We start from the raw sequence: 13412 nt of genomic DNA on the forward strand, positions 1-13412 counted from the left end.
GGAGAGAGGGGAAGAGAGAGAGAAAGTAAATAAAGTCCTGGAATAAACTGCAGTGAGAAGAGCTCCGGTGGTCGCATCATCCTTGCTGGACGAGGTGGGACGTGACAGAAAAGAATATTCATTAGATATTAACCACAGATATTTTACTGTCCCTCAGCTATCTGGTCACCTAGTTGCTAGACACTAGATTATCACTACATGATTCCCTGTTCACGAATCTCCTGGGATGCTGCCTAAAAGTCAGAACACTAAAACTATTACCGTAAAACTTGGACTTTCAACATAATTTCTTTCTTTCTTTCTTTTTTTGTTTCTAAGGCCTCTCGGGGGAAATTGAAAATGGCTAAAATCAGAAAGGAAATAGAAAATTAAAGACTTGTAGAGACTCATTAAGAATGAGTATTGCCTTTGTAAATTTAAATATTATTTTAAGTGTTTTATATTAGGGCACTTATTGGGTCATTTAGTGTAACAATCATATTCCAATTGCATTTAAAGTGTATGTTACTAATAATACAGAGAAATCTATGCGTTTGGAGATGTCAGAAATGCATTATCATTTATTCTAGCAAAAAGCTTTGAAAGAAGTGAGACAGCATGAACAGCTCTTTCTCCCACTTGCAAAAGAATATACAGACTTTCAATCACTGCTTGGCCTACATTAGGACAGTACAAATGAACCAATGTACATTTGCACGTCTTGTTTACACTTTTGCTACGTTGAAAAAGACTCATCATTTCTCCCCAGACCAAAAGAAAAGATATTCAAGGAAAATAACTGAGGGTTACCCTCCTGTGATGGTGGCTATCACAACCCGAGGACACTGTCCTATTCCTGTCCCCTGTCCCTAAGAACAGAGTGGTATGGAGAGTAAATAACAAAACTGGAAGAGTGCAAAGGGGAAATTTAAAGTCACAGAGAATTGATACTGATCGCTATAAAGACGTTTGTACTTAGACTTTATAGGATGGAGGGAGAATTATATTTCCTCCTGTTTTCAAGCTATCCTCCCAGACTTCCTGTATGTAGAGCTCAAAATAAAGATGTTAAAGTGGGAGCAGAGGGTGACATTGTGACTCAAATTCACAGTCACAACAATTGAGAAGCTGGGGTTTCATGAGTTTCCCACAGTCCAAGGTGACCAATGAGATTACCTGTGTCTCCTCTTACAGAACTCACCTCCCCCCCACACACACAACCAGTCCTTCCTGTACATCCCCACTAGTTGCTAACTGTTCAATATTATAGCAATATACTAGTCTTTATGCACGTGTAATATGTTATTACTCTTTAGGTACTAAGGACAGAGGGAAATCGTGGTTCTAGTGTGACCTTTAAGTTTCAAAATGCTTTGTCCAATGTCTCCATCTGCTGGCCTGCAAAGCAGATTTCAGCATCTAGAAAGAAGTCAGCAAGAGGAAAACACACAAGACATAAGCCTACCAGGGATCTTTCAGACTCAATCCTTAATGTACATTATTCAAATCTGTTCTTTTCTGTTTCCCTCTTGTTTTCTATATGTCCATCATGTGAGTAAATTTATTCCTGATAAATCTAGTTTCTGATACTATGTAACAAATGATACTCGATTCTGCGGGGGGGGGGGGGAGGAATAAATTCAGTTTTCAAATTCCATAAAGAAAACAGTGTAATGTGTCAGGAAACGAGTACAGCTGGCTTTACACTTCTATTTGACAAGGCTGATGTCTTTTTTCTTTGGGGAATTTTATTTTGTTAGCCATTTCAGTCATCTCGTGCTTCTAATCCTGCCGTCTGCAGGATTAGACTGCTTTCTTCCTTTCTGTTTCCTTTGTCATCCTCAACAAATGGTGCTAATCCAACTGGATATCAGCATGGTGGAGATGCAAATACACTCCATGTCTATCACGCAGCACAAAAATCAAATCCAAGTGGATCAAAGATCTCCACATAAAGCCAGATGCACTGAACCTAATAGAATAGAAAGTGGAAAATAGCCATGAACACACTGACACAGGAGGCAACCTCCTGAACAGGACATCAATAACACCAATAACACCAATTAATAAATGGGATCTCATAAAACTGAAAAGCTTCTGTAAGGCAAAGGATACCATCAATAGGACAAAACAGCAGCTTACAGAGTTGGAAAATATTTTAGCCACTCCACATCTGACAGAGGACTAATATTCAAAAATATATAAAGAATTCAAGAAAGTAATCATAAGCAAACCAAATAATCCAGTTTAAAATTGGGTACATACCTAAACAGAGAATTCTCACCAGAGAAATGTTGACTTCCAAGTAACACTTAAAGACATTTTTAACATCCGTACTTGTCAGGGAAAAGCCATTCAAAATGACTCTGAGATTCCATCTTACACCTGTCCGGTGGATCTTTGTGAGTTTGAGGCCAGCTATGGTCTACAAGAGCTAGCTCCAAGACAGACACCAAAGCTACACAGAGAAACCCTGTCTCAAAAAGCAAACAGCAACAACAAAACAAGCGAAAAGGTTAAGAATGATAAAGCAGCCTGAGAGTGGTCACTCATGACTTTAAACCCAGCACTCGGGAGACAGAGACAGTCTGAGTTCAAGCCCAGTCTGGTTTACAAAGAGAGTTAGGACAGCCAGGACTGTTACACAGAGAAATCTTATCTCAAAAAAAAAAATGGTGTGGAGGTGATGAAGAGAAAAGAAAAATAATGCAAAAGCTATATGTGAACACAGAATAACGTATACTAGGTGTATCTCGTGTTTCTATAAGTTGTTTGTTTCTACTCTCTTTTATCGAGAACAAAACTTTGTCTGTAAGGCTGTTTCACCTCCCCCACCTTAGCAATGGGGCCCTATCTCTTTTGTGTTCTTGACAAGAGGGAGGAAATTAAATAAGTTACTCTTAGAATTTAACATTTCAAATATGACTCCAACATGGTATCCAGAATCAAGGAAGATGTTGCTAGTGAATATAATAAATCTAACCAGAGTATTGTGAAGAAATGACTGGAAATAATTGGCATGTTCTTTTTCTACACACAGATCTTAACCAAAGAATCAGGAAGAGTTTCTTAGAGGTAGAACAGAATCAATAAATACTGGCCCTTGTTTGGTACCCTTGATGAACACAAGATCGTGACTCTGTCCTCATTTAAAAGGAAAAGAGGCTTCTTCATGATGGAACAGGTGTCACTATGTTGTTGTGTCACACAAGTCATTGAGTCATTACCACACATGTGGAGCTCGGTTCCTGCATGTGGTACTCATTAGGTACTAATCTCTTAGGAAGTATCGGCTAATCCTTGTGACATTTTACATCTTGGATTAAGGCTACTACAAAAGAAGACTGATTTGTTTACATTTTTGTGGTCTTCTGAGGATCAGGCAGGAGATGATGCTACATTTGCCATTTTTCTTTTGTTATTATTCATTTGTAAGAAATAACAAATCTTGAGCCGGGCTGTGGTGGCGCACACCGTTAATCCCAGCACTTGTGAGTTCGAGACCAGCCTGGTCTACAAGAGCTAGTTCCAGGACAGGCTCCAAAACCACAGAGAAACCCTGTCTTGAAAAACCAAAATAAATAAATAAATAACAAATCTTATTTACTTATTGGTTTGTTTCTCTGTTTAGTCACTGACTCATTTTGTGTACCTATGTGTTTCTGTGTGTATGTATTTGCATTGCATATGTGTAGTCCCCAGGAGGCCAGAAGAGGGTATAGGATCCTCTAAAATTGTTGTTACAGAAAGTTGTAAGCTGCCCAATGCCAGTGCTGGAAACTGAGCCCAGGTTCTCCGCAAGAGCAAGTTCTCTTAACTGCAGAGCCATCTCTGAAGCCCTCTTTCCTTTTCTAACACTAGACAGAGAAGGAACAGAATTTTATGAAACCTGCTACACTGCATGAAGCCCATAACAGTCAGAGTACACTAAGAAGAAAGATCAGACCAGTCAAGGACCCTAATATACCTTACTAACATTTAAAAGTCCCATATTGCACACATAGAAAATATCTAGTGTCTTATGAATATTTTCTTTGTTACAACAGCAACACTGAACACTACAGATAGAAACATTGGTGAAATATTCCACATGAATGTTAAACATTAGTATTTTTGGCAGATACTAAAGCATTAAAGTCTATTATTAAGCATATCTAATATTTGCTAGTTTTGGAGTAAAGAGCACATTATAGTGTTTATAACATCATCTTGTGAAGTTATTAAGACAATATGGAAGACAGTCATTTTTCTGAATCTCCACTGAGCACTCTCTGCAAGGAAAAAATTAAGCATTTATTTGTGTATATATTTTATTTATGGGGGGGGGCTGTGTGTGTGTGTGTGTGGTGTGTGTGCCTGTGTGAGTCAGGTGTGTATCAGGTGTATGCACGTACCCATGCAGGACAGAGGAGAGTATTAGATTCTCTGGATTTGAGATCATAGATGGTTGTAAAATACCCAATGTGGGTGCTGAGAACCAAACCTGGATCTTCCATCAGAGTAATAAATGTCCTTGACTGCTGAACCATCTTTTCAGACCTCAGATAATTACAAATAACATAATAATAATGATGATGATAATGGCAACAATGGGGTATCATAAAACACAATTCTGTGTGCATGTTTACCATTTCTTCAGAGAAAAAAAACCCACAGTGATGCCAAATCAATGAGTGAAGGTATCTACAGTTGCTTTCATGGTGGCAGAAAGTACATAAAAATCTCATTGTAGCCTCCACAGCTATAGGCATTGATGACCAAAATCCCTATTTCTTAGATCGCTTGCAGTCATTTTTTGCTATTAAACACTGTAAGTTATTTAAGGGATGATTGAAAGTATGTAAGTAAGCTCTTATAGGTAGTGTACAAATAACAAGGAACCATCTACAAATTTGGGGAACTGTGAAGAATCCTAGGACCAATTACCCATTAACCACTATGTAAAGAAAGATTCGATTTATTCTAAGGGAATTAAAATTGTATTAAAATAGGGAAAAATTACCTCACAACAAATTGTGTATGTACTATTAGCTCTGGTGTTATTTCGAGAGGTTCATGCCCATATAGAAACCGACTTATGAAAATGCCTGAAAGAGTTTCATAATTAGAAGACACTATAAAAACATGAAGCCCATCCTGTCTTCTGTGTAGGAGTTGTCAGGAATCCCTCAAATGTCCTGTGAACAAAGATGAACCAGCAAGGCTCAGTCAATTGTCTGAGTAAGTTGGCCTTTGGAAAGCTCCCTGACTCACTTCAACTCAGTCTACCAATGGGCGAATCAAGAAGAGATGCTATCGTCGCAAGAGCCAGCAATCATCCCTTCATATCTGACCTCCCATGGGAGACAGTGCTTGTTCTTCATAAGGAAACTGCATCTTGACCAGGTCCAGGGGAGAGTGTTGAATACCTGTCACTCACTGAAGGTCAGTTAGGTCGAATGCGATCGCAGTGTAAAACACTGCACTGCCCTGTGATCGATCTATTATTATTCTTACTTCAAGATTCTTTGCAAGTCATGCCAGGAACAAAAAGGAAGCATCCTTTTAGAGTGTTCTTTATCTCATTATATTTCTTTGGAAAGTTGGTTTGGGTATTAAGTTTTAACTAGGCTAAAAGCCGATCTGCAGACCTAGGAAAATTCCCCTGCTGCCTGGAAGGGGAAATGATTTTAATTGTGTGGCTTACTCATGGTGAGTGTGATTGTTTAAAGGAATAAAATGGAAGAAGATTGCATTTTTAAAAAAATTAGAAAGTGAGAGGATTAAAATATATTTAAGTTCAGTCTCGGTTATTTTTCCTGACTACACACGTTTACAGACAGGAAATATTCAAAGTTATATAAGAAGAAAATATTTAACGGTAAATGCAAGATTATTTTAAAATAAGAATGTGTACTCCCATACCACATTACCTCCTTCCATAATTTCTTGATAAATAATGAATATCAGCCAAAGCACCAGCAATCAATATGTACTAAGTGAAAATTTCAAGTCATATAATTAGATATTTCAAGGATATGGTGGAAACCCCCACTAAGAATAAATTTTCATGATTTTCTTGGAGCAATAACATTGCTCAGTTCTTAAATATCATATATGAATCATTACTTTAATTAACTTTGTCTTTTAACCTTCACTTTAAATACAAGCAAGTATATTCTGTCATTTAAGATGCCAAATAAAATACATCAACAGAAATTAATAGGCAATAGAACCTGATGGATTCTCCTGGAGATTATTTTCATGATGGAAACTTGGCAGCTGTCCTTGTGATTAATCACAATAATGCAAAAACCCTTAGCCCTGTATAAACTGTCTTTTTTTGGAATATTCCTTTCCTCCACAAAAGATTAACTTCATCTTCTTGTGTAATATTTCCACCTCCATTTCTCTGTCCAAATTTCATTTTCCCAAGATCCCTTAGACCACCAAAGGATGAAGCACTCTTATTCTTTTCTAAAATCCAATTATTTTGTTCTTCCAGTCCTTGGTCTAGAGTGACCAATGCTGATATTGTCCATGCCTGTTATAAACTAGCAAGAGTCCAAGTATTCCAAAATAATTGTATCATAGGCTTCTAGAAGATAAAAAAGGCTATAATTAAGGGTCCTTTTTTTTGCTCCTAGATAAGAAGGATGCACATCAGTTAAAACTATTAGAAGTGAGACATGTGCACCTTCAATGACAGCATGGAGGAACATATGCAAGAAAACAGATTTCCCATAGTCTAGAGCACAAGTCATTAACCCAAAACAAGAGCATGTATAAATTGGAACAGAGAATATAAATACCTTACCCAGCTAAGAATATGGTTGGCCTTTTCACTTTTTAATAAAAAGTACTAAAAACAAGCTGTGAGCATTTCATCATTTTCTAAATGTGACAAAATGGTACCATCTATTCTTTAATATAAATATACAATTATAATATTTGTTGGCAGGTATGTTAAGCCTGGCTTGGCTATAAATGTAAATACATAAAATGTGTGCAAAGCAGTCAATATAATCATGTCCGTTTGTGAATGGCTGAGGTACTGTGTTTTTCAATGTGTGTGACTGACCTGTGTTCACATTTTCTATGATATGAAGAGAACATACAGCTATTGGCACTCTCTCAATTGTCAAAAGTCTAGGACATTTGACAGCTCACTGGAATCTTCTTAGATGCAAGTTGGACAACCCAATCCAATGATTAAATATGTTCATTTGATGATGGTAGGGATGTTGAATATGTGACAAGAACAAAAGTGAATGTTGCTAGGCTCACTGTAAAGACTGACTTTAGTGAGGACCACGTAACCGTGTAAGTTTACCCAGACTGACATAGCATGCCCAAAGAAGCTGTCCAGTGCCTTGCAGCTGGAATCTGTAAAGGAATCTGCATGTCCCATATGATAATAAATCATGTAAGAGCCCACCAAAAGAAAAACAAAAATCACCAGAAGCAAAGATACTTTAAAACGCAACCACTGGGTTATTAGTTAAGTGTGTAATGAATGTGGCATTTCCCAGTGAAGAAAGAAAACTCAAACCTTCCAACTTTCATGCAACAGATAAGTGAAGGTAGAAAGGGGTTAATCATGAAATTCAAACAGAATATTTTCAATGTGCTTGAATCTGATGATCTACCTGGTTAGATACAGATTTCTTTTGGACTACTAGAGAAGAAAAGTCTCATGTTTGTAGAAGGGCATCAAGAGGGGTAGACGTGAACACTATCAGATGCATGTGACTTTCCATTGAATAAATTTCCCCACTAAGTTCACATGCCAGAGAAGTGTTACTGTCCCCACGATCTTGCAAAGTTTGCTTTGATGCTAAGTAAACAGGAATACAGACAAAATATAGTCAAGATGTAGATTTCCTGTAATAGTTTTCATTCTTTGTTCTATACAATAAGTATATATTAAGCAATTATAGGGATAGAGGGAAGCCTCAGTATGTAAGAGCACTGGCTGCTCTTGCAGAGGACCCAGATTCCATCTCCAGTACCCACATGGCTGCTTACAATCATCTGTAACTCAAGTCTCAGGCAATCTATCACCTGCTACTGCTCTCTGACGGCTGTGTGGATGTGGTGCATACACATACACAGAGACAAAACACCAAAAAATAATTATAAAACATAATAAAGTCATCTGTTTAAAAATAAGTTACAGGGTTGAGGGACACCACAGTCAGTAAGATACTTGCTTGACATAAGGACCTGAGTTGAAGTCCTAGAGCCTACACAACAAAAGGCAGGCATGGTGGTACATACTTGTCAATCTGGGGCTTGGGAAATGGAGACAGGCAGACACCTGGGCTTCCACTGGTCAGTCAGATTAGCATCCTTGGTGAGCAAGAGAGCCGGGAATATAACATCTCAGGAAGCAAGCCTGAAGACTCCTGAGCCAGGACATCCAAGGTTAATTTCTGGCCTTCACACACATATGCATTCATGTACATACACCCATACCCACATATGTTCACATGCACCTGCACATATGCAAACACATGTACACACACATACAAAATTACATAGCTTAATGATTTTGAATCTTCATAAACACAGTATTTTTAAATTATTTATTATATAAAACACAATTTATAGGGCTCAAAGATTATACATTAATCTACTCTTGTCTTACATTTCAAGACTGGCTTACATCACTTAAAAAAGATTATATATTTTAATGTGTTTTCAAAATATGTTGTCTTTACACACAGTAGTAAATGAAATTTTTTTTCTTTTTTGCTGTTTTTCCTTGTTAAATACATTGGAAAACATCAAAACCAGAGTTTCTTCAGTCTCTTGGTGCTATTACTGGTTGATCTGTAATGTGCATTGCCTCGGAAAATAGAGGCGATTTTATCATACACAACTAAGGATGCTAACATAATAGTTCCTCGTAGGTGCAAAATCATTCATATTTGGAATCTTTTTGCCAGTCTTGCAGAAAGAGAAGTGCTTTCAAATCTGAAGATATTTGCAGCTGTTCATCTAGTTGGAAAATCACTTCTAAGATTGCCATCCCCAAAATAAAAGGCATCTTGGGACTAATTGTTGCTCACAATAATGTCAGAGCAACGCTTTGCAAAAACTCTCATCATCACCATTTCACGAGTCTGACCCCACCACTAAAATTATGAACATCAATCAACATCCCAAGTTGGGGGTTGAGCTCTCCTAGATTCTGTGCAATATTTTCTAGTAGAATTAGAGATTTCCACACATATTTCCACCTCACGTTTATGTAATTCTACAGAAGGTTAATAGAATACTTCCTTTCCATGTGACAAGACAGAGAAAGGCACAGAGTTCCATAAAAGATGCCAATCTCATGGAGATAGGGGATCACCTTCATAAGTAATTTACAAATGTCAGATTGGTGGTAATAACCCAGGTTTCTAAAAGGCATCTAAATTAGGGATTTGTAAAGAATTAAATACATTGAACCAAACACATGTTATGACTAGCACTCCTTTGTCTCTGCCCAATATTCTCCTCATCTTTCTTTTTCTCACTTATAAAAGGGTGAAAAATGGGAGAGGAGACAGAGTTCAAGAGCCAGAGGAAATGGAGAACTCCAAGAATACAAAGCCCTCCAAATAAACCGGATCAAAGCTCATTAGAACTCACAAAAAATGATGCAGCAAGCACGGCCTACACAGGTTTGTACCAGGTCCTCTTTGTATATATTATGTCTTCCAGATTTGTGTTTTTATGGGACTTCTGAGTGTACACGATATTGGGCCCCTGTTTTTATTCCTTCTTTTAGATTCTTTTCTTTCTTTTGATTTATCTTGTCCAACCTTGATGTCATAGTTTTATCTCCCAATTTTCTGAAGGCCCCAAACCACAGTAAACCATAGGTGCCCATAGAACATGATGTCCACATTCCCAGGAGTTGGGGTGGGTGGTTTATTGGTTATTTGGTGGGTTATGGATGTTTGCCAACATTTGGGAGGGAAGGTTACAAATAGTTACTGGTCAACATCAGAGAGAAAGCTAAACAAAGTAGATTATATTCAGGGATCATAAAAATAAAACAAAAACAAGTATATGTTACCAAATTCACACATATACATGTATATATATTTGTGCGTATATTTATATGTACATATGTTTATATATTTATATGTACATAAACATATATACATATATAAACCACTGACTGCACCTGGATTTTAGTGGGTAAAGACTAGTGCAATATGCAGTTGCTTTTGAAGAGATTATTTCAAGACAATTGTGGTTTTTCTTTAGAATTCTACTATCTTGTCCATAAAAATTGGTTTTAAGACAAATTAAGATACATATTTTTTCCTGTAAAATTAGCAATCTCACATTCTGGTCTAGCCATATCCCTGTAAATGTGTAAGTAAGGTTTTTGAGTATATCCATGTCCCAGGATGCAGAATAGCTCCTGGCCAACAGCAATATTATATAATTAAATTGATGGAAAACAAAAAGATGCCCATGGATCAGCTAGTAGTTTAAGTCTAGTTGATAAATTTGCAAGGGTGAATTCTACTTATTACAGAGATCCTGAGAGTTAAGGTTTAATTCAGAATCCATTTATTGTCTCTTGGTGAGTTTTGTTTTGTTTTAATAAAGAAGCCTTTGAACAAGTGTACTTGAAGGACACAGTTATAAAATGAGATGCTTCAGGACTCAAGAGCTCACTGCTCTTTCATAGGATCCCAGTTCAATAAAAGCACTCCCATTAGGGGGCCAACAACTAAGTGCCTGTAACTCCAGTTCTCAGAAGTCTGTCATCTTCAGTCTCTGTGGTCAAGCGCACTCACAGGGACGTCTACTCCACACCATACACAAACACACAATTAAAAATAAAGTCTTAGTACTTTTGGAATTTAAACAAGTTTAAACTTTCAGGCACTGCTAAATGCATTACAATTTCACCAGCAATCCAAACTATAAAGTAAGAAGAATGTATAGGAGAGTGTGCTGGTTTACCTTGGTTGTCAACTTGTCAAGGTCACTAGCATCCCAGGGAGAAAGACAAGTGCATGTGTGCCTGTTGGGGATTGGGCTAACTAAGATGGGAAAACCCATCCTAAATGTGGATGCTTCTATAGGCTGGTCCTGTGCTGAAGAAACAGGAGTTATCTAAATCCAGCTAGCAGGATTGTTACCACATTTTGCTTCCTTACTTTGGACATCATGTGACCACCCGCCTGAAGTCCATGCCACCATGCCTCCTTATAATGGAGGACCCTATCCCTTCTGTAAACTGATACTAACTCTGTGAGTTCCTTCTTGTCAGATGCCTCGTCACAGCAATGACAAAAGCAGGTAATACATGAAGGAACACCACACTGGCCTTAAAACCAGAACCCAAGCTTTGCTGGGATTTGGCAATGGCATAGCAAAACTCAGTTGTTCTTGACATTCCTTTGAAAGGCATTTTACACATTTAAGCACTATGAGATGTAGGTCAATCTCAGGATGGCCCTCTGGAAATGTTCTTAGAGAAACAACTGATCTGCTGGGACCTAGCACTCAGCATTTCCCGTTTCTTCTTATCTATGTTTAGGCAAGATGTCAGTGGTGAGGCAGCCACGCTGGGGCCATGAGGCAACAAGCAGGAGAATGAAAGCAGAGTACAGCTCGTTGGTACATGGCTGCTCACCCTATGCCTGCTGGAGTTGGACACCAAGCACCCTAACACCAAACCAGAACAAGTAGGAAGACGAAAGCCATGGGCTGCAAATAGTCCAGAGGAAGAAAACCGAGCTCAGACCAGCAAAGAATAAGGAGTTTGCAGGCCTGACTCTGAAATCCTCCCTCCAGATGACTGCATCACTGTGGAAAAACAAAGTGTTTTGGTGTAAGGTTGTGAATACCACATTCTATCTGAATTATGGTCAAACTCGTACAGCCTCCGTCTAACAGTAGAACCTTTCCATTAAACACTGTAAGAACAGTTTCTAAACAAGAATTACTGAAGCATTCATCCACATAGGCACATATTAAATTAACGTATTAATCAATAATTTTATAGATAATTTAAAATTATTTTACAGAGAATTCTACCAAACCATAGGAGATGCAGCTCCCTGTACATTAATTCATTGCAAACCCCATTTCTCCCACTATTCCAGCAGACATTCAATGAGGTCCAGTGAGCACTGTCATAACGGCAGAGAGACGAGGGCGAAAAGCACTGTCCCTGACTCCAAGAGGCTTTAGTGCTCTTCAAACCACGTAAGACAGAACTTTTTAAAGTGATTCCTATTTTCCAGACCCTCACTTCCTATGTTGTTGATTCCCTGGTCATCGACGCTTCAAAGCATGGACGCCTCTTACATAATCCACCTCAACCCAGTCTCTATCACTGAATACTCCAAATACAACTCATGACTTTGCAGATGCAGCTCAATGTTATGCCAGTATGCTCCTTACTGTTCTTTATGGTTCTGAGGGGGGAATCAGACAAGTTCTCATTCCATCTGCTACAGAATTTGTTTTCCCAAAATCTAGAGTACTGCAAAAAAGCAAATAAATGTTTAATGACAGTATAGTTTGTCCGAGGGAAAAAAAATTAAATCTTTATAAATCTCACCCATGTTCTGGTAGCAAACCAACAAACAAACATTTACTGTAGTGTGGTAGCAAAATTCCAGGTAAACTTGAAGAAAGCCACGTTCCATTCCCCTCGTCTGTATCAGCTGAGACTCATCTGACTCCACTTAGTAGCAGGTTTCCTTGCTGATTAGCGGCAGGAGGCATTAGATCACTGTGTTCTCTCCTAGACCTGCGTTCTCTCCTTTCCTCACCCTGGTCTCAATGTGGTAAATGAGCAGCAAACTCCTAGCTAAGAACAGAACACTGTGATTATTTTTGAGTAGTGCATGCATAGCTGCTTCTCTATTTCAGTCACCTCAGAAACTATATAGCTTAGTCTACAACCCATATAAAACCGTGATTTTACTTATTATAAATAATATGATGTCATCGTATGCTGATATAATATCATCATCCTCAGATGGAAGTCTGGATTTACTGTTTGTAGGTCTTAAGGATGCAATCTGTATTATATATACTTGAGAAAATTGATTGGTAATCAAGATATATATAGAGAGATATATAGATATATATTCTGCTGTTTAAAATATTCCTTCAGGTATTAAGAAGTGAATCTTACTAAGACTATCTTAAAAAACAAAAAAAGATAAAATAATCTCTATGAATATGTCAAGGGATTCCTTGACATATTCATAGAGATTGCTTTCAAAGTCTAAAAATGATTATTTATATGCAAAATCTGATGAGAAAAATCACAAGCTGTATTTCAGTATAGATAGTAAAATGAATGATGATATCTGACATTTATATGAAAACCACAGAGATGTGTACCTGTTCCCAGGTGACCATCGGGAGTTAAAATACATAAAACAGCCGTACCCAGCACAGTCTCAATTTTATCCAGA

At 37.8% G+C, this 13412-nt stretch overlaps 1 long non-coding RNA gene across 1 annotated transcript in view; it reads right to left on the minus strand.

Moving 5' to 3' along the window:
- Positions 1-13412, minus strand: part of LOC142857206 (uncharacterized) — a 69404-nt gene that overhangs the window by 55547 nt on the left and 445 nt on the right. The gene's annotated exons all lie outside the window — the stretch shown is intronic.

The sequence above is a fragment of the Microtus pennsylvanicus genome, chromosome 9 (assembly GCF_037038515.1).
Source record: "Microtus pennsylvanicus isolate mMicPen1 chromosome 9, mMicPen1.hap1, whole genome shotgun sequence".
Taxonomy (NCBI): Eukaryota; Metazoa; Chordata; class Mammalia; order Rodentia; family Cricetidae; genus Microtus; species Microtus pennsylvanicus.